The sequence below is a fragment of the Rhinoraja longicauda genome, chromosome 7 (genome assembly GCF_053455715.1).
Source record: "Rhinoraja longicauda isolate Sanriku21f chromosome 7, sRhiLon1.1, whole genome shotgun sequence".
NCBI classification, from domain to species: domain Eukaryota; kingdom Metazoa; phylum Chordata; class Chondrichthyes; order Rajiformes; family Arhynchobatidae; genus Rhinoraja; species Rhinoraja longicauda.
This window is the reverse complement of record NC_135959.1, coordinates 17,192,402-17,219,901: the sequence shown is the minus strand read 5'-3', so window position 1 is coordinate 17,219,901 and position 27,500 is coordinate 17,192,402. Positions and strand designations below refer to the sequence as shown.

Here is a 27,500-nt window from a genome sequence, read left to right as displayed (position 1 = left end):
TGGCCTCCCCTTTATTCTAAGACAATGGCCCCTGGTTCTGGATTCCCCCAACATTGGGAACATTTTTCCTGCATCTAGCTTGTCCAGTCCTTTTAGAATTTTATATGTCTCTATAAGATCCCCTCTCATCCTTCTAAACTCCAGTGAATACAAGCCTAGTCTTTTCAATCTTTCCTCGTATGACAGTCCTGCCATCCCAGGGATTAATCTCGTGAACCTACGCTGCACAGCCTCAATTACAAGGATGTCCTTCCTCAAATTAGGAGACCAAAACTGTACACAATACTCCAGATGTGGTCTTACCAGGGCCCTATACAACTGCAGAAGAATCTCTTTATTCCTATACTGAAATTCTCTCATTATGAAGGCCAACATGCCATTAGCTTTCTTCACTGCCTGCTGTACCAGCATGCCAACTTTCAGTGACTGGTGTACAAGGACACCCAGGTCTCGCTGCACTTCCCCCTTACCTAACCTGACACCATTGAGATAATAATCTGCCGCCTTGTTTTGGCCACCAAACTGGATAACCTCACATTTATCCACATTATATTGCATCTGCCATGCATTTGCCCACTCGCCTAATCGATCCAAGTCACTCTGCAGCTTCCTAGCATCCTCCTCGCACCTAACACTGCCACCCAGCTTCGTGTCATCCGCAAACTTAGAGATGTTGCATTCAATTCCCTCATCCAAATCATTAATATATATTGTAAATAACTGGGGTACCAGCACTGAGCCTTACGGTACCCCACTAGTCACTGCCTTCCATTCCGGAAAGGACCCGTTTACTCCTACTCGTTGCTTCCTGTCTGTCAACCAATCCTCTATCCATGTCAAGACCTTACCCCCCATACCATGTCCTCTAATTTTGCTCACCAATCTCTCGTATGGGACCTTTTCAAAGGCTTTCTGAAAGTCTAGATACACTACATCCACTTCATTCATTTTACTTGTCACATCCTCAAAAAATTCCAGAAGATTAGTCAAGTTATTCGCTGTCTCCCATCTCCCCTCCCCTGGCTAGTCCCATTGTTCACTCCAATATTGAACTTTTTCTGCAAATTTCAAACTGTTCCGAGTGAAAAATCGGGACTCTGAGATGGTAAGTCTGTTTCTCTCTTCACTCACACTATCTGGTGTGCTAGATAGTGCACACTATCCAGATTATCCAGCATATCCAGATTTTATTTAGTTCTTTGATAACCTGGCTCGTTTCAGGGGGTGTTGTTCAAGCATTTGGATGAAGTTATTAAAACAGGAGTTAGTTTATGAATGAATGCAGGATGGACTTATTTAGATCACTCACCAAGTGACATGCCAGAGCCATGATCTGGAACTGGGCTGTTCATTGCAAGGATTAAGGCCATTAGTGAGCAACCCCATGGGGAACAGATTTTAAAATCATGTTGGTGCAGTGAAATACCTCTTGACAGAATCCCCAGCCCATCCAGGACAGAGATTGGCCCAACATCACCACTGGTCATAGAGTCACACAGCATGGAAACAGGCCCCTCGGTCCACATGCCCTGGCTGGACAAGAGGTTCGCTCTCCCAAAATCCCATGCGACCTAACCTTCCAGAGCAGCCTACCATGCGGAACATTATTAAATGCCTTGCTGAAGTCACACCATCACTGGTGGGTCAAGAGTTACAGTTACATCTTCCCCCCCACGTTAATTTATTCTGAAGTGCAGCCACCGTTCTAAGGTCAGGCAACAGAACATAGAAATACAGCTTGACCCGCAGCCTGTGTTCCTCCAATACTTTGTGTTTTTGCTCAAGATTCCAGAATGGAGGATGGGGAGTGAAGACTGCAGGAAAAGGGACCTTGCTTGTTAATTTTGGGGCAGGGATGGGGAAATTGCCCCTCAGCATGCACCACAAGCACCCTGCTCCATCCCTCCCCCACCAACCCCCACATGCTTCCCCTCCAGAACCTTTCCCAATGTCTCCAGAATTCTAATGATCTCTGGCTAGTGATGGAGCAACTCAGCGAGTCAGGTGCAATGGTAGAGTTGCTGCCTTACAGGTTCGATCATGACTACGGGTGCTGTCCGTATGGAGTTTGTATGTTCACCCCGTGGGTTTTCTCCGGGTGCTCTGGTTTCCTCCCACATTCCAAAGGCGGACAGGTTTGTAAGTTAATTGGCTTCGGTAAAGATTTTAAATTGTACTCAATGTTTAGATGGTGCTAGTGTACGGGGATCGCTGATCAGCGTGGGCTGAAGGGCCTGTTTCCACGCTATATCTCTGAACTAAACAAAGGTTGTGGAGGGATCCCATCAAGTGACTAAAGGAGATAGTAAAGCGAACACGATCACAAGCCCAGACCTTCAAACATTCTTGTATTTCTATCCAAATGTGCTATATCTCCTGCTCCTCAGTTAGGTAATTCCACACACTGACCTGCAGTTTTCTCGCTTTCGATGGAGTCGTGTATGTGACTGTCAATGACCACAGTTGTACGCTGGGATCCAGATCTAGGCCCATCTACTTTACATACATGATCTATTCCATGGCTCGCTCCCTTCTCCCTATAACTAGGACATCATTAGCATTCTTTCCGTATACGGATGTGTTGATATCAATGAGGTCCAGAGTTATAGAATCAAACAGCAGAGAAAGAGGCCATTACAGAGGCCAATTCTGTAATTCTTTTTTGTGCACAACCCGCAGGCATTGCCACTTTCATTTCACTGCACATCGTGTATGTGTATGTGACAAATAAATTTGACTTGACTTGACTTAACTGATATGGCCCACCATGCCCATGCCAAACATCTAATACCATGTACACTAATCCCATTTCGGAACATCTATTCCAAAGCCTGTTATGATTTGGTGAGTCAAGAGGTAATTTAGATATTTAAAACATAGAACACAGCACTGTTCCGCGTAGAAACAGGCCCTTCGGCCCACAGGTCTGTGCCGAAGGCAAGTTAATCTGCTCTGCTTGCATGTGATTTATATCCCTCCGTACCCTGCATATCCACGTGTCTGTCCAAAAACCTATTGAACGAAATAATCATATCTGGTGTCACCACCATCCCTGGCAGTGCATTGAAGGCAACCACCAGTCTCTGTGTAAGAAAACGTGCACATCTCTAAAAGTTGGCTCTCACACTTTAAAGTTACGCCCTCCAGCCATTGACATTTACCCGGGTAAACAACTGCCTACCTTATTTAAGCCTCTCCTAAAGTTATAGACTTCTATTAAGTCTTGCCTCAACCTCTGATGCTCCAGAGAAGACAATCCATGTTTGTTCAACATCTCATTACAGCAAATAGCCTCTGATCCAGACAGCATCCCAAGGTACTCAAGGAGGTGGCTCTAGAAATCGTGGACGTATTGGTGATCATTTTCCAATGTTCTATAGATTCTGGATCAGTTCCTGTGGATTGGAGTGTAGTTAATGTTATCCCACTTTTCAAGAAAGGAGGGAGAGAGAAAGCAGGGAATTATAGACCAGTTAGCCTGATATTGGCGGTGGGGAAGATGCTGGAGTCGATTATCAAAGATGTAATAGTGGCGCATTTGGATAGCAGTACCAGCATAGATTTTTACGAAAGGGAAATCATGCTTGACAAATCTTCTGGAATTTTGAGGATGTAACAAGTAAAATGGACAAGGGAGAGCCAGTGGATGTAGTGTACCTGGACTTTCAGAAAGCTTTTGATAAGGTCCCACACAGGAGATTAGTGAGCAAAATTAGAGCACATGGTATTGGGGGTAGGGTATTGACATGGATAGAAAATTGGTTGGCAGAGAGGATTACTGGGTCCCTTTCAGAAATGGCAGGCAGTGACTAGTGGGGTGCCTTATGGCTCGGTGCTGGAACCACAGCTATTTACAATATACATTAATGATTTAGATGAGGTATTAAAAGTAACATTAGCAAATTTGCAGATGACACAAAGCTAGGTGGCAGAGTGAACTGTGAAGAGGATGCTATGAGGATGCAGAGTGACTTGGACAGGTTGGGTGAGTGGACAGATGCATGGCATATGCAGTATAATGTGGATAAATGTGAGCATATCCACTTTGGAGGCAAGAAAGGGATAGCAGATTAATATCTGAATGGTGCCAGGTTAGGAAAAGGGGAAGTAGAACGAGACCTGGGTGTCCTTGTACATCAGTCACTGAAAATAAGCACACAGGTACAACAGACAGTGATGAAAGCTAATGGCATGTTGGCCTATATAAAGACAGGAGTTGAGTATAGGAGCAAAGAGGTCCTTCTTCAGCCGTACAGGGCCCTGGTGAGACCACACCTGGAGTATTATGTGCGTTTTTGGTCTCCTAATTTGAAGAAGGACATTCTTGCTATTGAGGGAGTGCAGCGTAGGTTCACGAGGTTAATTCCCGGGATGGCGGGGCTGTCATATAATAAAAGAATGGAGCGACTGGAGTTGTATTCACTGGAATTTAGAAGGATTAGAGTGGGTCTTATAAAAACATATAAAATTATTAAAGGATTGGACACACTAGATGCAGGAAACATGTTCCCGATGTTAGGGGAATCCACAACCAGGGGCACAGTTTAAGAATAAGGGGTAGGCCATTTAGAATAGAGATGAGGAAAAACATTTTCGCACAGAGAGTTGTGAATTTGTGGAATTCTCTGCCTCAGAAGGCAGTGGAGGCCGATTCACTGGATGCATTCAAAAGAGAGTACGATGGAGCTCTTAGGGCTAGCGGAATCAAGGGGTATGAGAGAAGGCAGGAACGGGGTACTGATTGTGGATGATCAGTTTTGAGCACATTGAATGGCGGTGCTGGCTCGAAGGGCCGAATGGCCTACTCCTACGCCTGTTGGCTCTGTATCTATGTAAGCATTCTAGTAAACCTCCGCTGCGCAATCTTCAAATTCTTAACATCTTCCTGTAACGGGGAGACCAGAAATGCACATAATACTACAAAAGCTGTCTATCCAAAGTCTTATGAAGCACAGCATGACTTCCCAATTATGATACTCAATGCCTCAACGCGTGATGGGCAACATGTCATATGACTTAAGATAGACACTAAAAGCTGGAGTAACTCAGCGGGGTATCGGCAGCATCAATGGAGAGAAGGAATGGGTGACGTTTCGGGTGGGGAACCTTCTTCAGACTGAAGAAGGTTCTCGACCAGAAACGTCGCCCATTCCTTCTCACCAGAGATGCTGCTTGTCCCGCTGAGCTACTCCAGCTTTTTGTGTCTATCTTCGGTTTAAACCAGCATCTGCAGTTCCTTCTTACACATATCATATAACCTTTTCACCACTCTATAATTACTTGTGCTGCTACTTTCAGAGAGCTATGGACTTGGACCCCGAAATTCCTCTGAACATCAGAAATAAATGCGCCAGTCTCTACCTCCACTAACGGTGTGAATCGATGGTTGGCTTGGACTCGATGGGCCGAAGGGCCTGTTTCTATGCTGTATTTCTAAACTTAACATTTGCTATTCCTCGATCACCCCGAAAGCTGTATCGACCCGTCTCCTTTTGCGTTTTCTTCACAACTTGAACCCTTGACGTTTACGATGATATTTCTGCGCACATACCCGAGCGTTTTACGCATTCTGGGTCTGAAATTGAGCTTGAACTGTGAGACGCAGCGGAGTCCATCCAGTCCGCAGAATACCGGCTGATTCACTGCCGGAATTCTGTAACTGTCGCTGTATCAAAAATACTTGCACTGAGTAAGTTTTCTATCCCAAAAAGGCTAAATACACCGGTCACGTTTTCACAAGTACATTTTTAGGATTAAACGTTCGGTTAATAGTCAGTCTCTGCCTCAGTCATTTCAGTGTTTAAGCGAAAAATCCGCTGCTCCCTTCCGCGCCAGTTACATGGATTTCATGGATTTCAGCCATCAATCTACTCGCCACACAGAGGGATATATTTTTTCCCCCACAAAATACAAAGTGCTGGCGGAACTCTGCGGTTCAGACAGCAACTGCGGAGGAAATGGGTAGGCGACGTTTCGTGTCTGGGCCCTTCTTCAGAGCCGACCCATTCCTTCAGCAGCTGCTGCCTAACCCGCACAGTTCCTCCAGCACTTAGTGTTTTGTTCAAGATTCCAGCATCTGCAATTCTTTGTGTCTCGATATTTTTCTTTCTACATCATCTTGCAGATCCTCCCGCGTCAGGCCATATATCTCTCTCTCTACTGCAAACAAAAAAAAACAGGCCCAAACTCTTCACCTCCTCCTTCTAACTAACGGGGCCTACATTTTTTGTTGTTGCAATTGACGGACCACGCGGGCCTACTTATAAAAGTAAAATCTTTGTCTCTGTATGTGGGTTAACACCAGAACCAAACGAATAAAGAAGCCAGCCTGAAATTCGCTCTCGGTTCCCGCTGCGAGGAAGCGGTCAGTTATTTGGACACCTCACCCTCCATTTACATTTGCACGGCTCCGTGTGCGGCAGGATGGTGCCTGGATCCCTCTGTTCCTCTCCCAACACCGGCCTCGGGGAACAGAAGGCCAGTTAGTATCCCCAGAACAGCGTAGGAGCGCCAAGACCGGAGGCGTTTGAACCTTTTCATAGCTGTAAAGACTCCGAGTGCCGTTGTTTTTCAGGATTTTTCTCCTCTACAAGTAGACAATATGCAGAACAAAATGATTGTTTCCATTGAATGTGCTTATTTCTGTGCTTAGAGGAGGATGACTAGCATATGGTTCGGGCACGATGGCAAGACTGGAGAACAGTCGATGTTTCGGCAGCTGCCCTATGCAACCCACTTCACAATCCTCGGCGACCCAACCTCGCAAACACTGAGAAGGCTGGGGTTCCCGTAATGCCTCGTCTATTGGAAAAGCTTTTGGGGAAATTGGCATCTGCTGGTCAAAGTTCGCAATGTTGTTTTTGACAAGTAGACGCTTCCAGGCAACAGTCACATTATTCAGTTCGGGCAGGTGGCATGGACTGTCGTATTATCAATGTGTAATGAATAGAGTGAGGAATCAACTTTTAATCAGCAAGCAACATTCTCCTATTGCTCGCACTCTTGTGAAATGGTAGGCCTTATTGAAGGATCTCCCCCAGTTTCCGAAGCCAGCTGAAACAGCTGTCAGCAGCTCCCTGCCGGTCTGCGTGGCCAACTGGAGTATTTTGCAAACGAATCGCCTCCAGCCTTTGTTTCTACCCTTCTCTCCCCAACCTGACCCATCTGCACATCAATCCCTCCTCACCTGGAGCCACCTAACGCTTGCCCGCTCTTGCCCCACCATTCTCCCCTCCCTCTATCTCTCAGCTATCTCCCCTCTACTCCGTTGTTGAAGAACCCCCCTCCCACCAAAAAAAATCACGCCTGTCCATTTGCCTTCGCCGATGCTGCCTAACTCGCCGAATCTCACCAGTTTTGTTTTATTATTTCGCTCAAGGTTGCAGCATTTTGCAGTCACGTGTCTCCATTCTGCAAATGGACGTGCATTAGGCAGGAAGCTGCTGAGATTCAGCGACGCTTAGATAATCGTCCATTCGGTGTGGATAACATGTGATACAGACTAATATGACCAGTCTGAAGAAAGGTTCCGACCCGAAACGTCGCCTGTACTTTCCTTCCACCGATGCTGCCTGACCTGACGAGCTACTCCAGCACCTTGTGCTTTGCACATAATATGAGTATGATTGGCTGGAAGCAGCGTTAGTTGACGCAGGTCGAATGCCTGCCTGGAAATATATGTTTGTCATTCTGGTACAGAGAGAAATAAACGATAATGGGAACCTAATATCCAAACCCTCCGCTGAGAACTTCCCCTAATCCCTGTAATTTCAAGCTAATGTATATTCCTGGTTTATTTTTACCCTGTAAGTGGACGACAATGGATGAATGGGAGAATATTCTAATTGGCAGTAGTTCGACTGAGAGGTAATGTTTGCCTTTTTTCAGTCAATTTCGCTTCCCAGGTGAAGGGAACCAATTTACCGTCACAATTTAAAAGACCAAAGGGCAAAGCAATTGCCTTCAGAAACTTGTCCCGTTAACAATGATGTGAATCTGGTCTGAACTGCTTACGCCTTCTATTCAGGCGACCATTTGCTGCGCCGCTGATAGGAGTGTCGGCTGCTAGTGCCATGTGTTTGTATGAATCTGCCATTGTTTGGTCCAATTATTCCACATCAACAGACGGTGTCAGTCATAAGTCACCAATATGCTGATGAAGCTCATGTCTTCTGGATAAGTGAGTGTCACTTCCAGTGCTGACGGGCGTTTAGCCACTGCAGAAAGTGCTGATTGCCTGAAAAATGCTATGAGCTGCTCCTGATGTGGGACGCTCTCTGCCATTGTGGAATCATTCCAGGCCATCTGATTTCAATGGTGTCAGAAACGCGAAAGCAATTCCCCGAGTAATGACATGTTGCTCCGGTCCTATCCTGTGGGGAGCTTACGCCAGGAAGTTCTGGTGGCTCCCGAATTTTCTTTCATCTTCATGTTACCAGCGCGGCCCAGTCAAGTGCGCTAATGGATATAAACATACTCGCAGGGCAGGGTAAAGATCAAAGTAATAAGCTGTCAGCTTGTCAATATCGCGAAAAATTCCCAAATCTCCATTTACAGATATATAAAGGCTTTGGAAAAAATGTGTTCACTGTTTGGCTTAGGATAATTCAGTTGAATCTTCTGAATGCATTTTAATGCAACTTTATGGAAAGTTCATAAACAATATGAACTAACGTTTAATCTTAAATAGCATATGCACGTTACCCCATACTGCGCAGCAAAAACAATCATGCTAACTCTCATTTTTAAACGAAGTGTTTAGTTTAGTAGATGGTATAAAACAGGTCATGTCAGTTAGGCAACAATTAAACACTTTATCCTGGTTTTCCTTTATATTAAAGTCTACAAAAGGCAACCAATCTGACATGGCCCGTCTTCCTCAATTGCTCTGGTGTGATCCTCTTTTATACCTATCTGAGGAAGGGTCCCGATCCGAAACGTCACGTATTATTTTTCTCCTTGGATGCTGCGTGATCCACTGTGTTACTCCTGCATTTTATGTCAGTCTTCGGTATAATCCATTATCTGCAATTCCTACACACTTAGTGTTGTCACTGTATGTTTCTCAAAGCCGGAAGGTGCTGTTTGCATTTAGCGAGTTGGTATAAATGTTCACTGGGGATTGGGTGAGAAATTAGTTCTACCTAAATTCTACATCCTAATCATTGCTTGCGTTTCAAGCTATATCAAAACCACCACTCTTTCTTCCCCCTTCCCGCCTTAATTTTTGGCATCGACACAGAAGGGAATAATCACTTTTAATTCATGGGTGATCTAATCAGCGGCATGTGATCCCATCCATTCACAGCGGTAAAGATAAACACAAAATGCTGGAGTAATCTCAGGCAGCATCTCTGGAGAGAAGGAATGGATGACATTTCGGGTCGAGGCCCTTCTTCGGACTTCGACCCGAAATATCACCCATTCCTTTTCTCCGCAGATGCTGCCCGTCCCGCTGAGTTACTCCAGTATTTTGTGTCTGTCTTCGGTGTAAACGGGTATCTGCAGTTCCTTCATACACATTACCAGCGGTAACTCCTTGTGGGTAGCTAAAAGGTCAATGTGCAGTTTGTGTGAAATTCACAACCATCCATCTCTCCTCCTCCTCCTCCCCATACCTCCCCCCCCCCACCCCACACCCCCACACATCCTCCGCGTTACCCCCACCCCAGTGTCCTCACCGATCGCTGTTCTTTGGTTCCTCTGAGATGGGTGGTCAAATTACTTGGATTATGAACCCGTTCTGGTATAACGTGAAATAAAATTACAATCTCTGTCTGAATCAAACTGACACCATTCAATATCAGCTAATTAGATCACCGGATGGCCCATTTAACATGAGGGATAAGGACGTGTCACGCTGATCCCTTAATAGGGATGTTCCTAAATGAAAACAAATCTGCCGTGACATTTTAATAGTTTACGGAAACTAATCGAGATCCCAGATGGATTACGATTTATACAAATCAGGAAATATTTAGCGGAGACACAAGAAAGTTCAGATGCTGGAATCTTGCGAAGAACACAAAGTGCTGAGTTACTCAGCGGGTCATACGTACGTTCAAAGTTAATTCAGGTGTAATCCAATCTGGCAAGGGGAGACAAAATGCTTGAAGTCCTAGCGATCGCTCTGTAATATGCTACCAAACCAAACTTGAATACATCGACCGGAGATCAGAAGGGTCTCGACCCGAAACTTCACCCATTCCTTCTCTCCAGAGATGCTGCCTGACCTGCTGAGTTACTCCAGCATTTTGTGAATAAATACCTTCGATTTGTACCGGCATCTGCAATTATTTTCTTATACTCCAGCTTTTTGTGTCTCTCTTCGGTTTAAACTAGCATCTGCAGTTCCTTCTCACACACACACCGACAAAGTTAGCCTGACTGTTGTGTATATTAAGGAGATATTTTTTGTGCACTCAGTGCCAAAATCCAATTTCTGCAATTAAGCTCTGCAAATTTTGTGCTGGAATGTAGAGAACCCAAAGGTTTAACAAAATTATTACCGCTGTGGGCAGACACACCAGACAGAAAACTGAAGTCAGAAATTAGCTGCCTGGCTGCTTCAATTATGACTTGGCTACTCAAATATAGCCCTGGCTTCATTTTGCTCTAATGACACCAAGAATAAATGAGAGGCACAATGACACAGCTGGTAGAGGTGCTATCTCACGGTGCCAGAGACCGGGGTTCGATCCTGACCGTGGGTGCAGTCTGCAAGCAGATTGCACGTTCTCTCTGTGACCGCGTGGGTTTTCTCCCGGTGCTCCGGTTTCCGCCCACATTCCAAAGACGTTAACTGGCCTCTGTAAATTGTCCCTAACGTGTAGGGAGTGGATGAGAACGTGGGATAACATTGGACTCGTGTGAAGGCGTGATCGATGGTCAGCATAGATTCGTTGGGCCAAAGGGCCTGTTTCCACGCTGTACCTTTAACATAAGACTTTAGATTCAGTTTTAAACTCGTCAGTGGGATTGATTTATATTGTAAGTGGACTGGTGAAGAGAGAAAAATTTGGTAAAGTGGGGTTGCAAAAAATGTTTATCTATGATAAAGATTTAAGTAATATCCTCAGCCAAACTAATGGACAGAATTTACCCAAGAGACACTTTCATGTAACATTAAAGCTTTCAATGTACTTATCCAAGAATTGGTCAACATACTTCAGACGAGAATTTTTAAAATATACAGAAAATTATTTTGAAAATAATGTACTTCAGGATTGCTTTGTGATTAGCCCCTGTAATGGGTTTATTCGGGAGTTTTCTCTCAAACACCAGCAATTTTTGAAGTTTCTACTTCATTTTGACATAACAAATTGATTTTTAAATGGACTGACCTAAGGCTGGTCCATCAAATCCACATATTCAGGCTGGAATTTACTGCTCACACCACTGCACATCGTGATCAATGAAGCATGCCAACATTGACAGCTCTCAAATACTCTTGTTTCGTATGTTGAGTGTGATGAAGGATGTCCTTCTCTGTACATTTTGCACAAATTGTGTTCAATATTCCATTCTAAACATTTTTCTCACAGGTGCTATTGCGGGGGTGATGAGTGTCTAAGGTACAATAAGCAAGGTAACATTTATTATCTTCCTTCTCCATCTCAGAGTAACTCAAAATCTAGAAATAATAGCTGCCAGTTTGTACACAGCAAGTTTCCACAATGAATAAAGAGATAGAATACCAGATGCTTTGTTTTAGTGCTGTGTCTTGTAGAATTAATAGTAATGAGAAAATTGAGCACAACCAAGCTATTCTCTTTCAAAATAATTCAATGCCATTTTTTAAGCAAAGATAGTGCAGATCTGAAAGACGTCATTTCCAATAGTAGACTATTCATGGCAGTGCACTAGAACTATTGGCCTAGAGTGTAAGCTCAGATCTTCGAATGATAATTAATGTAACCATATGCTAATTCAAAAAGCAAATGAATAATTGAGCGTGGAAAATGCTGCAACTGTACAGCGAATCTGGCAGAATTCACAGAGGAAGTGATTGAATTAATATTTTGAGTCAAGTACATAGGAAACTTTGTATTTTGCACTATAGATACTGCCTGAACTACTGAGCACTTCCAAAATGTTTCCTTATATTTCAGATCTCCACTATCTGCAGCATTTTGATATTGGAACCACCGAGTGATGTTTAACACTCAGTGCATAATAATTGGAGGAACTGATTCAACTGGAACATTGAACATTTAGCAGATAAGATTACGATAATTAATAGCTCAAAATTTTCCCACGTTAATTTGACTGAATTAAAAAAATAATGTTTTCATCACTTATATTGCTTAATATTTGAGATAGTGTCTGAATATTGGCTCACGGTATCAGAATGGATGAAGTTCACAAACTTCAAGAATTATTTTATTTTACTTAGATTGGGGATCTGCTCAGAAATAAAAACATATGAGGAAATGAGTTGATAGAGTTTACAAATTCCCCAAATGCAGACCAATTGCATGATCTATGTGCCACACAGACAGAAAATAAATACAATTTACCTTTAAGCCTTTTGCATCAGAATGCATCAAATTTAGTTTTGCAAATGCTTTGCCAAATCCCCAGAAATTACAGAATTGTGAATGCCGCCCAGTTCATCAAACAAACCAGCATCTCTGTAGTTATAACACTGTGTTCTGCACTCTGTTTACTCTTCTCCTTGCACTACTTTTGTACCTGTGTATGGTTTGATGATACTCTTTTATGGCATGATTTGGCTGGATAGCACAAAATATTTTTTTCACTGTGTCTTTGTACAAGTGGTAATAATAAACCAATACCAATACCACTAACATTCAATGATATTTCTATTGCTGAGATCAACTCCCCAACCACCCTCGCCACTAAGAAAACCCGGGGCTCACCATAAAAACTTTAACAAACCACATAAATACATTAGTTACAAGAGAGTACCAGGGGTCACAACCTCCCCTCCACATCCCTTTCTGCTTTCCGCAGGGCTTACTTTCTCCCTGATTCCTTTGTTTACTCATCGCTCTCCTACCCCCCCCCCCCCCCCCTCTCAACTCCATCTTCCTGGCTGCTTTCCCCAGAAACTGGAGGTGTAACAGCCGTCTCCATACCTCCTCCCGGAGGACCAGGACCTAAACAGTCCTTCCAGATGTACCTCCTTCCACTTCATCTATTGCAATCGGTGCTCTCAATGTGGCCTCCATTGGGAAGTCAAATCAGGCTAGTAAACAGTATAGCCTTGGTGAGTGTTGTAGAACAGAGACTGAGGAGTACAAGAACATGTGATAGTGGTATTGCATGTAGACAGGGTGGGGGTGATGCTGGTCTATGTCAGTCAGCGCATTGAACAATGAAGTAGGGATGTTACGTTGCAATGTTGCAATTGTATAATACATTGGTGAGGCCACATTTGAATTATTGTGTTCAGTTTTGGTCACCCTGCTAGAGGAAAGATGCCATTAAGTTGCAAAGAGTGCTGAAACAATTTACGAGGATGTTGCCAGAACTCGAGGGACTAAGTTATATGGAAAGTATGGGTAGGATAGGATGTTCTTCCTTGGAGTGTAGGAGACTAGGAGTGATCTTATAGAGGTATATAAAATCATGAGGGACATAGATTGGGCGAATGCACACAGTCCTTTTCCCATGTTTGGGGAATCACGAAGTAGAGGCATAGGTTGATGCTGAAAAGGGAAAGATTTATTAGGAACCTGAGTGACAATTTTTTTCACACAGAGGGTGGTAAGTTCATGAAACACACAGCCAGAGGAAGTGTTTAATGTAGCTACAAGAGTAACATTAAAAAAAATAGTTGCAGAATTACATGGATCGGAAAGGTTTAGTAGGACATTGGTCGTCATGTTTCTTCCTGCTGGCCCCCTGCACAAACCCCTCCCACCGGATCTCTTCCTCCCCCCCCCCCACCCTTATGCTTACCCCATTACCCCACCCTTCCTTCTGTTGTTCCCATCTGCCAGCACCCCTCATTGAATTCCATTCTGCACCTTACTTTACCTACCCACTTTCCTTAGATTCCAACATCTGCAGCCTTTTATTCTCTACTTTCACCTCCTAGCCTGTCACTATTTCTACACCATTTAAAAAAAAGCTTACCTCCAGATTTAGGGACAGTTTCTTCCCAGCTGTTATCAGGCAACTGAATTGTCCTCTCATTAACTAGCATGCGGTCCTGACGTCCCATCTATCCGTTGGAGACCTTTGAACTATCTATAATAGGATTTTATTGGGCTTCAATGTTAATTTTGCACTGAATGTGTTAGTTATAACCTTTACCTGTGCACTATGGTGGCTTGATAGTATTCATGTTTTGTCTTTTTTTTTTACTGTACACGTGACAATAATGAACTAATCTAAACTAAACTAAAATAAAATAATCTAAACTAAAGTAAAGAAAAGTAATCTAAATTAAACTAAACGAAACAAAACTAAAATAAACTAAAATAAAATAATCTAAACTATCTAAGCTAACCAAACTAAATTAAACTAAACTAAAGTAAAGTAATCTAATTTAAACTAAACTAACCTAAACTATCTGCCATTCAACCATTCCTCATTTGTATCTATCGCATTCTAGGTCTTGCCCCATCTCTTCCCCACCTCTCTATGATGCCTACTTTCCCTGTATTCTTTAAGTCTAGACGAAGGGTCTCGATCTGAACTGACATCTGTCTATTTCAGTCCATAGATGTTACCTGACCCACTGTTCATGCAGCTGCTTTCCTTTGTTATGTACTTGTACCCTAAGGTCTCTCTGCTTCACCACAATATCCAGGGCTTTGCTATTTGCTGTTTATGTCCTGCCCTGGCTTAACTTACCAAATGTATCACCCTGCACTTGTTCAAGTTAAACTCCATTTGCCATTCCATGGCCTACTTCCCCAGTTCATCTGGAACTATTACAATCATGGTTAACCATCTTCATGCTCACTACACTGCCAATTTTGGTGTCATCTGCACAGTATATTCTGCGATGAGTGACTCTTCTCCTGGCACCCCAAAATTCTTCAACAGCACTCATGAAACTCACCAGTTTTCAAAGTAAAGAAGTATAATTGGTTCCCAGACCACACTACTCTTTGACCCTCCGTGCACTGTGAATGCACCATGTGCTATCAATTAAATTCTTGCGGGTATTTGACAAAACTTACACCAACAGACTCTTGCAAATCTATATCACTATGTAATAAGGTATGTGGGAAAAATTCTGCTGGTTCCTCACTTGGACATACACTATCCTGAATTGGAAATATACTGTTGTTCCTAATGCAAATCCCGGAACACTCAACTCAACAACATTGTGGGAACACCTTCACCAGAATGTCCGAGCAGTTCAAGAAGGCCACGATCACCTCCACATTTTGAAGGGAGATTTGGAGATGGGCGATAGTGTGCCAGCAACACTCTCAAAGAACCCAGCAAAAATATGAACATAGATTTTTTAATGGGATATGTTACAGCCACAATGTGTCAACATAGATAGCTGTGGACGAGCAAATCCATTTAAGTGGCTCCAGGATCCTCGTTCGTTAATATTGACTCATGTGCAGTATCCAACCTTAAAACAGTGGGACATTTAGCCACAGTCCAATCTTTGGCACTACCTTGAGATTTGAGGAATTGTAAAATAAAATCTCAATTTCTCCTTTTGTATCTTAAGCGTTCTTGGATACCTTCCACCTCATGAATATTCAGGCACTGCAGATTTTAATAACTACTTCATTGCCCCTCTCTATCTTCCCTCAGAATACAAATAGCATATCTCTGCTCCGGCTAAATGAATTATACAAACAGTTTTAATGTGAATACTGCTGTCAGAAATATTTTAAATTTAGGTGAAGCTGCAACCTCGTCTCACAAGGTACAATTCTTGCCTGTTCCTCGCTTTGTTGGGCCCTCATTTATTTCTCATATTATTTGTTCCTTTTTATGTTTTTTTAACTCTCAAATGTCTAAACATTCTTAATTTAACGTCCTCCTCGATTTTTAATACCTTTGAGCTGCGAAAGCATTGTAACCACAGCATTCTATTGCTACTGCTGATTATAATCTCCTCCCCACAATCTACCTATTTATATGCTCCCGGTGCTTATAATGCAGACTGCCATTTAATATCACATGCATTTCCTTAAGCAACCCTCCCTCCCCCACCCCCTGCCTCTCCAAAAGAAAAGACACAATGTTCTGGAGTGACTCAGCGGGTCAGGTGCAATTCCGGAGAACATGGATAGGTGCCGTTTCGCGTCGAGACCCTACTTCAGACTGTCTCAAGGGTCCACACCTATCCATGTTCTCCAGAGGTGCTGCTCGACCCACTGAGTCATTCCAGTACTTTGTGTCTTTGTTTGTGAACCAGCATTTGCAGTTCCTTGTCTTGACACTCTCCTCTCCAGTTCACCTTTACTGCACTTCACAACCCCCAACACAACATATATCTTGTAAAACACTGTCATCCCTTCTCACTGAGCTGAACCACAAAGAATCATGAAAGTGTGGATAATCAACTTGTTGCGGTCTCTGCAACATTAACCCAGTCGCCCAGCATTGACAGATCTGACCCAACATCATTCATGTCACTTGGTATCAACTGGAGATGTTGGAGACAAGAGGGTCGGCGCTTTCACATGGAGAAGCGCGTGGGGAAGGACACCAGAATAAAATATGTGCATAGACAACCAACATATTCAATAGAAATAGGAGACTGAAGTGTTTAGGAAGCAACTGCAGATGCTGGTTTATGCCGAAGATGGACACAAAATGCTGGAGCGTGACCAGCAGCATCTCTGGAGGAAAGGAATAGACGACGTTTCGGGTCGGGATCCTACTTCAGTCCGGAAGAAGGAAGTTTGACGGATACAATATCCCAGAGTAGGGAAGGATTGAGAGGGTTAGGAGATAGTCTTGCTGTTCCTAGGAATTAAAAGGGCGAGCAGATAGCTGGTCAGGTATGGACTGATGGATTATTTCCACCAATAGAACAATCAATCCTAATGTCCAAGATAGTGCGCGGATAAAGACACAAAGACAGAGATTAACTCCTGAGATGGCGTTTAACATTTCTCCCTCTTCTTGGTTCTCTCCTCTAGTGTCCATGGCTTGGATACGAAACTCGGCATATCTCGATGTTAGTCTCCAAGCTTCCTCATGGCCGCAGTGACACCAAACGATGTAACCGATTTCCCCGACTGCTGAATATGGGACCAAGCCTGCTTACAAATATATCAGAAACATTCAGCACCTGGCTGCAAAGACCTTTGAAAAATTATTGTTCTTCATTCCTTATATGTTTAAAATTGATTTTAGCCTGCTGGGTCATTTTTAGTCACTTCAAAAATTTGATTGGTATTTCTTGGGCAATGTACCATTCCATGCTTGACTTCTACAATAGTCCAGTATAAGATTGTCCATGATTCCTTTTGGAAAATTGATGGTGAAAAAATTTATATTGTAGAATCGATGGAAAATTTAGACCATTAAAAAAAAGTTGTTGGGCACTCTGGGTCATCTCCGTTTCACTGACATAGAATGGGGTTGAGACCTCTTCCAAAAAAGTGCCATATTTACCACTGATCCTTTGGACTAACCACAACACACACAACACAGACCATTGCCACCTCTCTGGTCTTTGAGGCCACAAATCACTGACACTAATTCCCAAATGGTTTGGATCTTCTGACCCTTTGATTCTCTGAAGCCTGACTGACATCTTTATGGTCCTTAAACACACATTGTCTAACATTCTGATAGTTCCAATCCCCCAAGGCTGTGTTTATCTACTCCATGTATAGATCCTTGGACACATACACTCTTGGCCATAGCCCTGAATAATGGCTATTTAACTGAACACTCTCTTCAACTTACACTAATTTCCATCTCCTGACTTCAATCCTTTCTTCCACCCAACCCCCTGGTGATTCACCATGGCTGCCAACTTGAACGATGCAAACCTATAGCCTTTTTACGCTGATCCATCAAGACTGCTTCAACACCATTGTGCAAACTTTTAACCACAGAAAAGCACAGTGCCCTTTCAGTAACATTGAAATTTGTATTGAAGGGCCTTGACCTAAACAGTCAATGGCATGTTAATAAAGTAATAATTTAGTGCACTTCAATTCCTTGACATCTATTTCTTTTAGTTATGCTGGTTTAACAGATGAGGATTAACGAGGCCAATTCTCTGAATGCATTCAAGAGAGAGCTGGATGGAGCTCTTAAGGATAGCGGAGTCAGGGGGTATGGGGAGAAGGCAGGAACGGGGTACTGATTGAGAATGATTAGCCATGATCACATTGAATGGCGGTGTTGGCTCGAAGGGCCAAATGGCCTCCTCCTGCACCTATTGTCTATTGTCTATTGACCTCAGAAACATTTCAAGTAATTGAATGTGATTTTTTATTTCCACCTGAAATTTGTTAAATTTCCTATCAGTTTACTAGCTCACCAAGAGGAGAGCAACTCAATGAACACAGCATTGTGAGATCATCTTAATTACTAGCATTTGTTGAACATAGAACCTTTGAACAGTGAAAGTGCTGCCATCAAACACATTTTTGGAATAAAACATCCACTCTAGGATAAAATGGCCTGAAGATTACCACCAAACATTGCCTCCAAAATCATGACCACCTTGTTATTGTTAATTTTTAACTAACATAGGAGTTACCGTGGAACTCATGATCCTGAGAGATAAACATCACAGTTCGTGTCTTTCAATCCCGAATCTCTCAGCAATGAAAAAAGGCAGAATAAACCCAATTGGCCTACAATGTGCTGGTCCCTCTTTCACACTGCTAAATGGATGGGTGAAGGAGAGTAGGTGCATGCAGCAGCCAAGTTACGGAACAAACAAACCCACAAATGAGAGTTTTAGTATAGATTAGAACATGAGTAATTCTAGATAAAATGCATGGCTCTGCAATGTTAAATATGTAATCTGGTTTCTTGGCCAATTACATTGCAGCCCAGTGTGGATCACAGAAATAGTTTATATTGAAGTGCAAAACATCCAGTTTTTGGGTGCCACGGTTTGATTTAACCCAGAGTACATTGCACTATTTGCAAGAGAAGTCATGCCAGACCTAAAATTGATTGGGGAACATCCATGTATTATTCATATTCCTGGCATCAGGTACACACAAATGGGTACCTTTTTATTCAGGTAACACCAATTTCCACAGGTACTGATATAAACTGGAAAAAAGAGCTGCAAGCTGCAACTGCCATGGAAGTCTCATTGGAACCTTGTCGCCTTTTGCTGCATCTCAAGGGATGCAGCTGACATAGGGAGACCTTATCAGGTAGTTTCAGAAGTAACTGCAGGTTACTAAATCAAAGACTTGTCCCACCCCATTCATTCATTCTCCTCCACACTCCTGTTGGGCAGAAGCACACGCCATTAGACTTAGGGACAAATTCTTCTGTTATCAGGCTTCTGATTGCTCTTTCCACAAGCTAGAATACTGTCCCATTCACCGCTACTACATTGTGGACATTGGAGTTTGTCTATGGAACTGGTACACCACACTGATATGAACTTTATTCTTCACTCTGTACCTTCCTCTTTGTTCCACCTATTCTGCTTGACTTTGAGTTGAATGTATTTATGTATTATAGTATAACCTGATCTAATTGGATAACATGCGAAAAGCAGCGGTAGAGTTGCTGCTTTTATTGTGAATCTGTGGAATTCCCTGTCACAGAAGGCAGTGGAGACCAATTCACTAGATGTACTCAAGAGAGAGTTAAATATAGCTCTTAGGGCTAAGGTAGACACAAAATGCTGGAGTAACTCAGTGGGACAAACAGCATCTCTGGAGAGAAGGAATAGGTGATGTGTTGGGTTGAGACCCTTCTTCAGACTGATGTCAGGGGAGTGGGTGGTACAGATATAAAACGTAGCTCAGGGCTAATGGAATCAAGGGATATGGGGAGAAAGTAGGAACGGGGTACTGATTTTGGATAATCAACCATGATCATATTGAATGGTGGTGCTGGTTTGAAGGGCCGAATGGCCTACTCCTGCACCTATTTTCTGTGTTTCTATGTTTCCTATAATACCGGAGACCCAGGTTTGATCCTGCCTACTGGTGCTGTCTGTACGGAGTTTGTACGTTCTCCCTGTGATCATGTAGGTTCTCTCTGGGATCTCTGGTTTCTTCCCACAAGAGGAGTTGAGTACAGGAGCAAAGAGGTCCTTCTGCAGTTGTACAAGGCCCTGGAGTATTGTGTGCTATTTTGGTCTCCAAATTTGAGGAAGAATATTCTTGTTATTGAGGGAGTGCAGCGTAGGTTCACGAGCTTAATTCCCGGGGTGGCTGGACTGTCATATGTTGAAAGAATGGAGCGACTGGGCTTGTATACAATGGAATTTAGAAGGATGAGAGGGGATCTTATTGAAACATATAAGATTATTAAGGGATTGGACAGTAGAGGCAGGAAACATGTTCCCAATGTTGGGGGAGTGCAGAACCAGAGGCACAGTTTAAGAATAAGGGGTAGGCCATTTAGAACGGAGATGAGGAAAAACATTTTTATCCAGAGAGTTGTGAATCTGTGGAATTCTCTGCCTCAGAAGGCAGTGGAGGCCGATTCTCTGGATGCTTTCAAGAGAGAGTTAGATAGAACTCTTAAAGATAGCAGAGTCAAGGGGATATGGGGAGAAGGCAGGACCGGGGTACTGATTGTGGATGATCAGCCATGATCACATTGAATGGCAGTGCTGGTTTGAAGGGCCGAATGGCCTACTCCTGCACCTATTGTCTATTCTCTACCAAAGAGGTACAGGTTTGTCGGTTAATTGGCTTGGTGTAATTGTAAATTCTCCCTAGTGTGTGTAGGATTGTATAAGTTTGTGGTGATTGCTGGACAGTGCAGACACGGTGGGCCAAAGGGCCTGTTTCTGCGCTGTATTTCTAAACTGAACCAAAAAAGCTTTTCACAACATCTCGGTACGCGTGACAAGAATAAATCCAAACCTAAACATAAACCGCTTCGCAATGTGCATAGAATGTGCTGCACCTAAAAGTGAATGCCTTTTTCAGCATTTGACTCATTTAATGTTTGCCACAGTGATGAAACTAGCAGCGTTAGAGGCATCTTAATGGTCATGGCAGGGATATTGGGTCAGGAAGCAGTGACGTCAACAAAGAGATGACTTCCACACGTTTTATTTCTTATTTCTCAATAAAATTATATTGGCAGACCCATGTTTTCCAAACTTGTCCTCACGGAGATGGTGAGTTGCTACAGGGAAACCTTCAGTTACACTGTCATGCCTGCACTGTTTAACCTGTGGAAATGATAGTCACAGTTGTTCTCCACATGAATTTTACAGTCAGTTCTGCCATGCCTCTTCTCAGTTTTCTGATTGTTGCTGCATCAAAGAGATTCCCAGACACTGTTTACATGAAACACTTTAATCTTCTCAAATCCAATGGGAGATGAGTGTCATCTCAAACACTGCCATTTGCCAGCATTGCTGACTTACCACAGTGCAGGTTTTATCATCATATCATATCATATCATATCATATCATATATATACAGCCGGAAACAGGCCTTTTCGGCCCTCCAAGTCCGTGCCGCCCAGTGATCCCCGTACATTAACACTATCCTACACCCACTAGGGACAATTTTTACATTTACCCAGCCAATTAACCTACATACCTATACGTCTTTGGAGTGTGGGAGGAAACCGAAGACCTCGGAGTAAACCCACGCAGGTCACGGGGAGAACGTACAAACTCCTTACAGTGCAGCACCCGTAGTCAGGATCGAACCTGAGTCTCCGGCGCTGCATTCGCTGTAAAGCAGCAACTCTACCGCTGCGCTACCGTGCCGTAGGTTTGAGTCCATAAGCACCCCCCCCCACTTCATAAACAAGACTAGTTTATGAGCAAGAACATTTCCACTATCTCAATGTGCAGGTGGAATGGATCATGAGAATGATTCTTTCAAAGCACACAATTTGTTTTCAGTAAGTACACAAGACTTATTATTATTTCTAAGGTGGGGGAGGGGGGGGGGGGGCAGAGGGAGGGTATCTGCCCTGGTTGACACTAACAGGGTTGGCACTTGGAACCTGGACAGTATTCTACGGGCATGGGGAGTGCAGCCACACCAGTCTGCTTGACAGCAGTAGTAATTATAGGAATAAAACAAAGACACCATCAAACAGTGCAAGTACCAAAACAATAGTAGGAAAAAGCCGCTGGACTCTTGAAGATACAATAATGTTGCATGCATTATTCTAAGGATGTCCTGCTATATGTGCCAAGAGGTGTGAGATGAGGAGGAATTTCTTTAGTCAGAGGGTGGTGAATCTGTGGAATTCATTGTCACAGGCAGCTGTGGAAGCCAAGTCATTGGGTATTTTTAAAGCAGTCATATTTTAAAGCAATCAAATTTCCTCAAACTCAATTGCAACAAATCTGAAATCATCATCATTGGTCCAAAAACGCTCACCAAATCCACCCAAAACTTCATCCTCAACATTGATGGTCTCCCAGTATCCACCTCCCCTCACATCCGGAATCTTGGAATCATCTTTGATCAAACCCTCTCCTTCGACAAACACATCAAACACATCACAAAGACAGCCTTCTTCCACCTCAAAAACATTGCCCGTCTCCGTCCATGCCTCTCCTCCACAGCTGCAGAAACCCTCATCCACGCCTTCATCACCTCCCGTCTGGACTACTGCAACAGCCTCCTCTATGGCGCACCCTCAAAAATCATCAATAAACTTCAATACATTCAAAACTCCGCTGCCCGTCTACTCACCCACACCCCGATCCGTGACCATATCACCCCGTACTTTACAAACTCCACTGGCTCCCCATCCCCCAGAGAATCCAGTACAAAATCCTCCTCATGACCTACAAAGCCCTCAATAACCTGGCCCCATCCTACCTGACCGACCTCCTCCACAGGCACACTCCCACCTGCACCCTCCGCTCTGCTGCTGCCAATCTCCTATCCCCCCACATCCGGACCAAACTCAGATCCTGGGGGGACAGGGCTTTCTCCATCGCTGCTCCCACCCTATGGAACTCACTACCTCAAACCGTCAGAGACTCCTCCACACTCACCACATTCAAAACATCACTGAAGTCTCACCTATTCAGTACTGCCTTCAACCACTGAAGGTCACCCCACCCTCTGTCTCCTTTCTCTGTTCGTTTACTTATTTATCTATTTATTCACTTCCCTATGTTCTCTAAATCCCTGTAAAGCGTCTTTGAGTATATGAAAAGCGCTATATAAATGTAATGTATTATTATTATTATTATTATTATAGATAGTAATTGATTAGTAAGGATGTCAAAGGGTATTGGAGAATGGGGTTGAGAGGGAAAAAATAGATGAATGAATTGCAGAACGGACTCGATGAACCAAATGGCCTAATTCTGCTCCCATGTCTTATGATCATATGAGATAAAGTGGAAACATGACCATCATCTGCTGACTGTTGTACGATTTAGCATGCTGCCGATAATTTAGTTTAGGAAGGAACTGCAGATGCTGGTTTAAACTGAAGATAGACACAAAAGGCTGGAGTAACTCAGCGGGACAGGCAGTATCTCTGGAGAGAAGGAAGGGGTGACATTTTTGGGTCAACACCCTTCTTCAGACCAGTTTAGTTTAGTTTAGAGAGACAGCGCGGAAACAGGCCCTTCGGCCCACCGTCTACACTGACCAGTGATCCCCACACACTAACACTATCCCACACACATACAAGGGTCAATTTAACATTTATATTATCAAGCCAATTAACAGTCAAACCTGCACACCTTGAGTGTGGGGGGAAACCAAAGATCTCAGAGAAAACCCGCGCAGGTCACGGGGAGAACGTACAAACTCCGTACAGATAGCACCAGTAGTCAGGATTAAATCCGGGCCCGTGGTGCTGTAGCAGCTCTTGTTGAACGATGAGCAGGAAGGAGCCGGGAAACCTATTAGCCTGAAGAGCAACATGAGCAAGAAGACCTGGAGAAAGATGACGGGTACTGGACATCCCTGTCCAGAATCCACAGCCTCACCTCCACCTCTTGAATATGAACAGCCCCTTCGACTGATTCCATGTGCCAATGCTCTAATTGTCCCAAAACCCAATCTGTCAGTTCCCCTCAGGGTCTTATGTGTTTCTATAATAGTACCTCTTGTTCTTCTAACGTCCAATGCATATTGATCCAATCTGTGCCGCCTTCCTTTACATGTCAAATACTGTAATTACCTTCTGCCAAGCACTTTCTATGATGCACCTGGTCAGTCACTGGCTCAGGGCCTTCCTACTGGCATGTAACATGCTCATTAGGGCTTGCTTGTCCCTTTCAGTGAATGAGGGAGATGTCTCCCTCTTCATCACAGCCCTTGCCTCCTATGGCATGCCTTTAAGGGCTGATGCAGTCCTTTTGACAGTACAAGAAAGCTGTTGCAAAATGCATGAAATTGTGGCTAAAATCAGACAGGTCTCATTTTCTGAATGTGAACCACTTCAATAGCACTTTAGTCAAATTTATACCAGTTTCCATTGAGGAATCTGGTTGCGTGTTAACACTAAATACAATACAATTTCTAGACAATTGTGATTTAACCTCCGAGTTATTGAATCTCATTGGGAAATAAATTACATTAAAAAATGAATTTTATTAGTCAACATGGCTTTATGCATGGGAATTCATGTCTTACAAATTCAATTCTGTTTTTTGGTAGACCAAGAGGATTGACAAGAGAGAGGGGAGCGGTATACGTTGTCTAAGATGAACTTCAACAAGGTTTTTGACAAGATCCCATATGGTAGATAAGTCAGCAAGGTGAGAGCACATAGGATTCAGGGTAAGATTGCCAATGGGATACAAAATTGGCTTGGTAGTATGAGGCAGATGATGGTCATGGAGGGGTTGTTATTAAGGTTGGAGGACTGTGATCAGTGGTGTTCTGCAGGGATCATAAGACCCCTGTTATTTTGTCATATATATCAATAATTTGGATGAGAATGTAGGTAGCATAATTAGTAAATTTGGAGGTGACACCAAAACTGGAGGTGTGGTGGACAGTGATGAAGGTGATCTCAGGTAACCTTCCAATGTTATCTAAGGTAAACTGGAGGTCACAGGTTTAAGTCGAGAGGGGAAAGATTTAAAGTGGACCCAAGGGGAAAGTTTTTCACATAGAGGGTACTGGAACATGGTGGCCCTGAAATCTTGCTAATTCTATTTTAAAACATGCCCACTTATCAGATGGTGACAGAAAAGGCTGCAGATGCTGGAATATGGAACAAAAAACAATCTTGTGGAGAACTCAATGGGTCTGGCAGCATCTGTGGAGGGAAAGGAAAGGCCAACTTTTTGGGTCAAAGCCCTGCATCAGGACTGAGTGAAGAGTGAAGATGGCTATTTATTCATAAATAGATGGTTTATACTTGCTATCTTCTCTCTCCACTCTCAGTCAAGGTGCAGGGTTTTGACCTGAAACTTCTACCATACTGTTTGCTCACATATGCTGCTTGACCTGTTGAGTTTCTCCAGCACATTGTGCCTTTTTCTGTATATTTGCATCTGCCGTTCTGAAGAAGGGTCCCAACCTGAAATGTCACCTATCCATATTCTCCGAAGATGTTGCTTGACCCGTTGAGTTACTCCAGCACTTTGTATCCTTTTGTGTATACCGGAATCTGTAGTTCCTTGTTTTTGGTGACCCTCAGTGGAATCTGTGGAATGCATTGCCACAGAAGGCTGTGGTGATCGTCAATGGACATTTTCAAGGTGGAGATTGGTAGATTCTTGATTAGTTCGGGTATCAGGGGTTGTATGGAGAAGGCAGTAGAATGGGGTTGAGGGAAAGATAGATCAGCATGATTGAATGGCAGCGTCGAATTGGGCTGAATGGACTAATTATGCTATAACATAAGAACTTATGAACTTATGAACTATCTACATATTGTCTAAAAAAAATGCTTTAGACACATTGAATAAATTCAACCCTATCTAAGCCCTTGCCCTGATACTCCCAGTCAACAATGGAAAAGTTAAAATCCCTTGCATCATTGCTTTTGCATTTTTCTGCAATTTGCTTACATTTGCTTACATATCCATTCTCTAATTTCCGCTGACTATTGGGGGATAGAAACATAGAAACATAGAAACATAGAAAATAGGTGCAGGAGTAGGCCATTCGGCCCTTTGAGCCTGCACCGCCATTCAATATGATCATGGCTGATCATCCAGCTCAGTAACCTGTACCTGCCTTCTCTCCATACCCCCTGATCCCTTTAGCCACAAGGGCCACATCTAACTCCCTCTTAAATATAGCCAATAAGCTGGCCTCAACTACCTTCTATGATCTAAAGTACAGTCATAGCAAAGTGATCACCCCTCTCTTATTCCTAAATTATACCCATATAGACTTTAGAATTTAGCAGCTCTTTTCAAAATCACCATCTACTCAATGCTTTTGAATAAGTAACTCAGATTTTCTACAATGAATGGCATCAATAGGTTGGATTCAGTTATTTAACAAAGTGGTTTATTCTGTTGACTGAAATGGAACCATTTAAGGGTGAAATTTAAGGAGTGATAGTCATAGGATTACCTTTGGGAGCGTGGCTGAGATGAAAATTCTTCTACTTTCTTGTGTTTACATCAAGCAGGCAGTGAGCAAAATAAAATAAAAAATGATAGAAACACTCAACAGTTTCAGGCAGCATAAAATGGAAAAAGAAACAGTTAACATTTCTGGATGAAGACCTTTGATCAGAATAGAGTGTTGTATTTAGTTGCAATAAATCCTGCACAAATAATCTGATCTTTCAAGGCAGATAAGCAAAAGAAAAATATCATCATTGCTGAAAATCAGAAATAAAAACCAGAAATTACCAGAGACAATCAGAAGGATAAGGTGCATTTAAAGAGAAAATTAATGTTTGTGGTATGATTAGGGTGTCCACCTAAAATACTAACCCTATCTCCACAGAAGTGGCCTGAGTGGCTGAGAATCTCCACCATTTTCTGTTTGAGTTTTGTCACCCTGGCATCATCTCAGTTTTTCCATTTTACTTTCAGTTTGTAAAACAAAATCTCAGGTTGTGCCATAATTCTATCTGTTGCTCTCTGATTAGTATTTGACTGATTAATATGTGGTGCTCCGTGAATCTAAACTGCAACACCACGTGCAACATGGTTGAACTAAATAAGCTGTTTTCTGTGTGAGTAGGCATCACTCAACTTCCAGCTCTCTTTTGTTTATACTGAGCCTACAATAGGAGCTATAGACCTCCCAATACATCTTTTGTAAGTGCATTGTACCTCTGAAAGTACAGACAGAATTGGCAGTATGAATAAGCTTGGTGAATATTGCCAAGACACTGTGCTTTGTTCAGCATTATTCTCCACAATGGATATCACACTTTGGAAGTAATTTTTAAAAGGGAATCAAAATAGTGGGTACTTTTTGCTTTTGTTCCTTTTATATGACCGTGCACTCTGTCTCTCA

At 43.0% G+C, this 27,500-nt stretch overlaps 2 long non-coding RNA genes across 4 annotated transcripts in view; one reads left to right on the top strand and one right to left on the bottom strand.

Annotated features, from left to right (window-relative positions):
* LOC144595111 (uncharacterized) overlaps positions 1–18,034 on the top strand; it is a 22,243-nt gene extending 4,209 nt beyond the window's left edge. The window contains exons 2-3 of the long non-coding RNA XR_013547458.1: positions 11,544–11,587; positions 17,094–18,034. This is a non-coding gene — a long non-coding RNA (uncharacterized LOC144595111). The remainder of the gene's footprint in view (positions 1–11,543; positions 11,588–17,093) is intronic.
* Positions 1–27,500, bottom strand: part of LOC144595110 (uncharacterized) — a 179,744-nt gene that overhangs the window by 106,869 nt on the left and 45,375 nt on the right. The gene's annotated exons all lie outside the window — the stretch shown is intronic.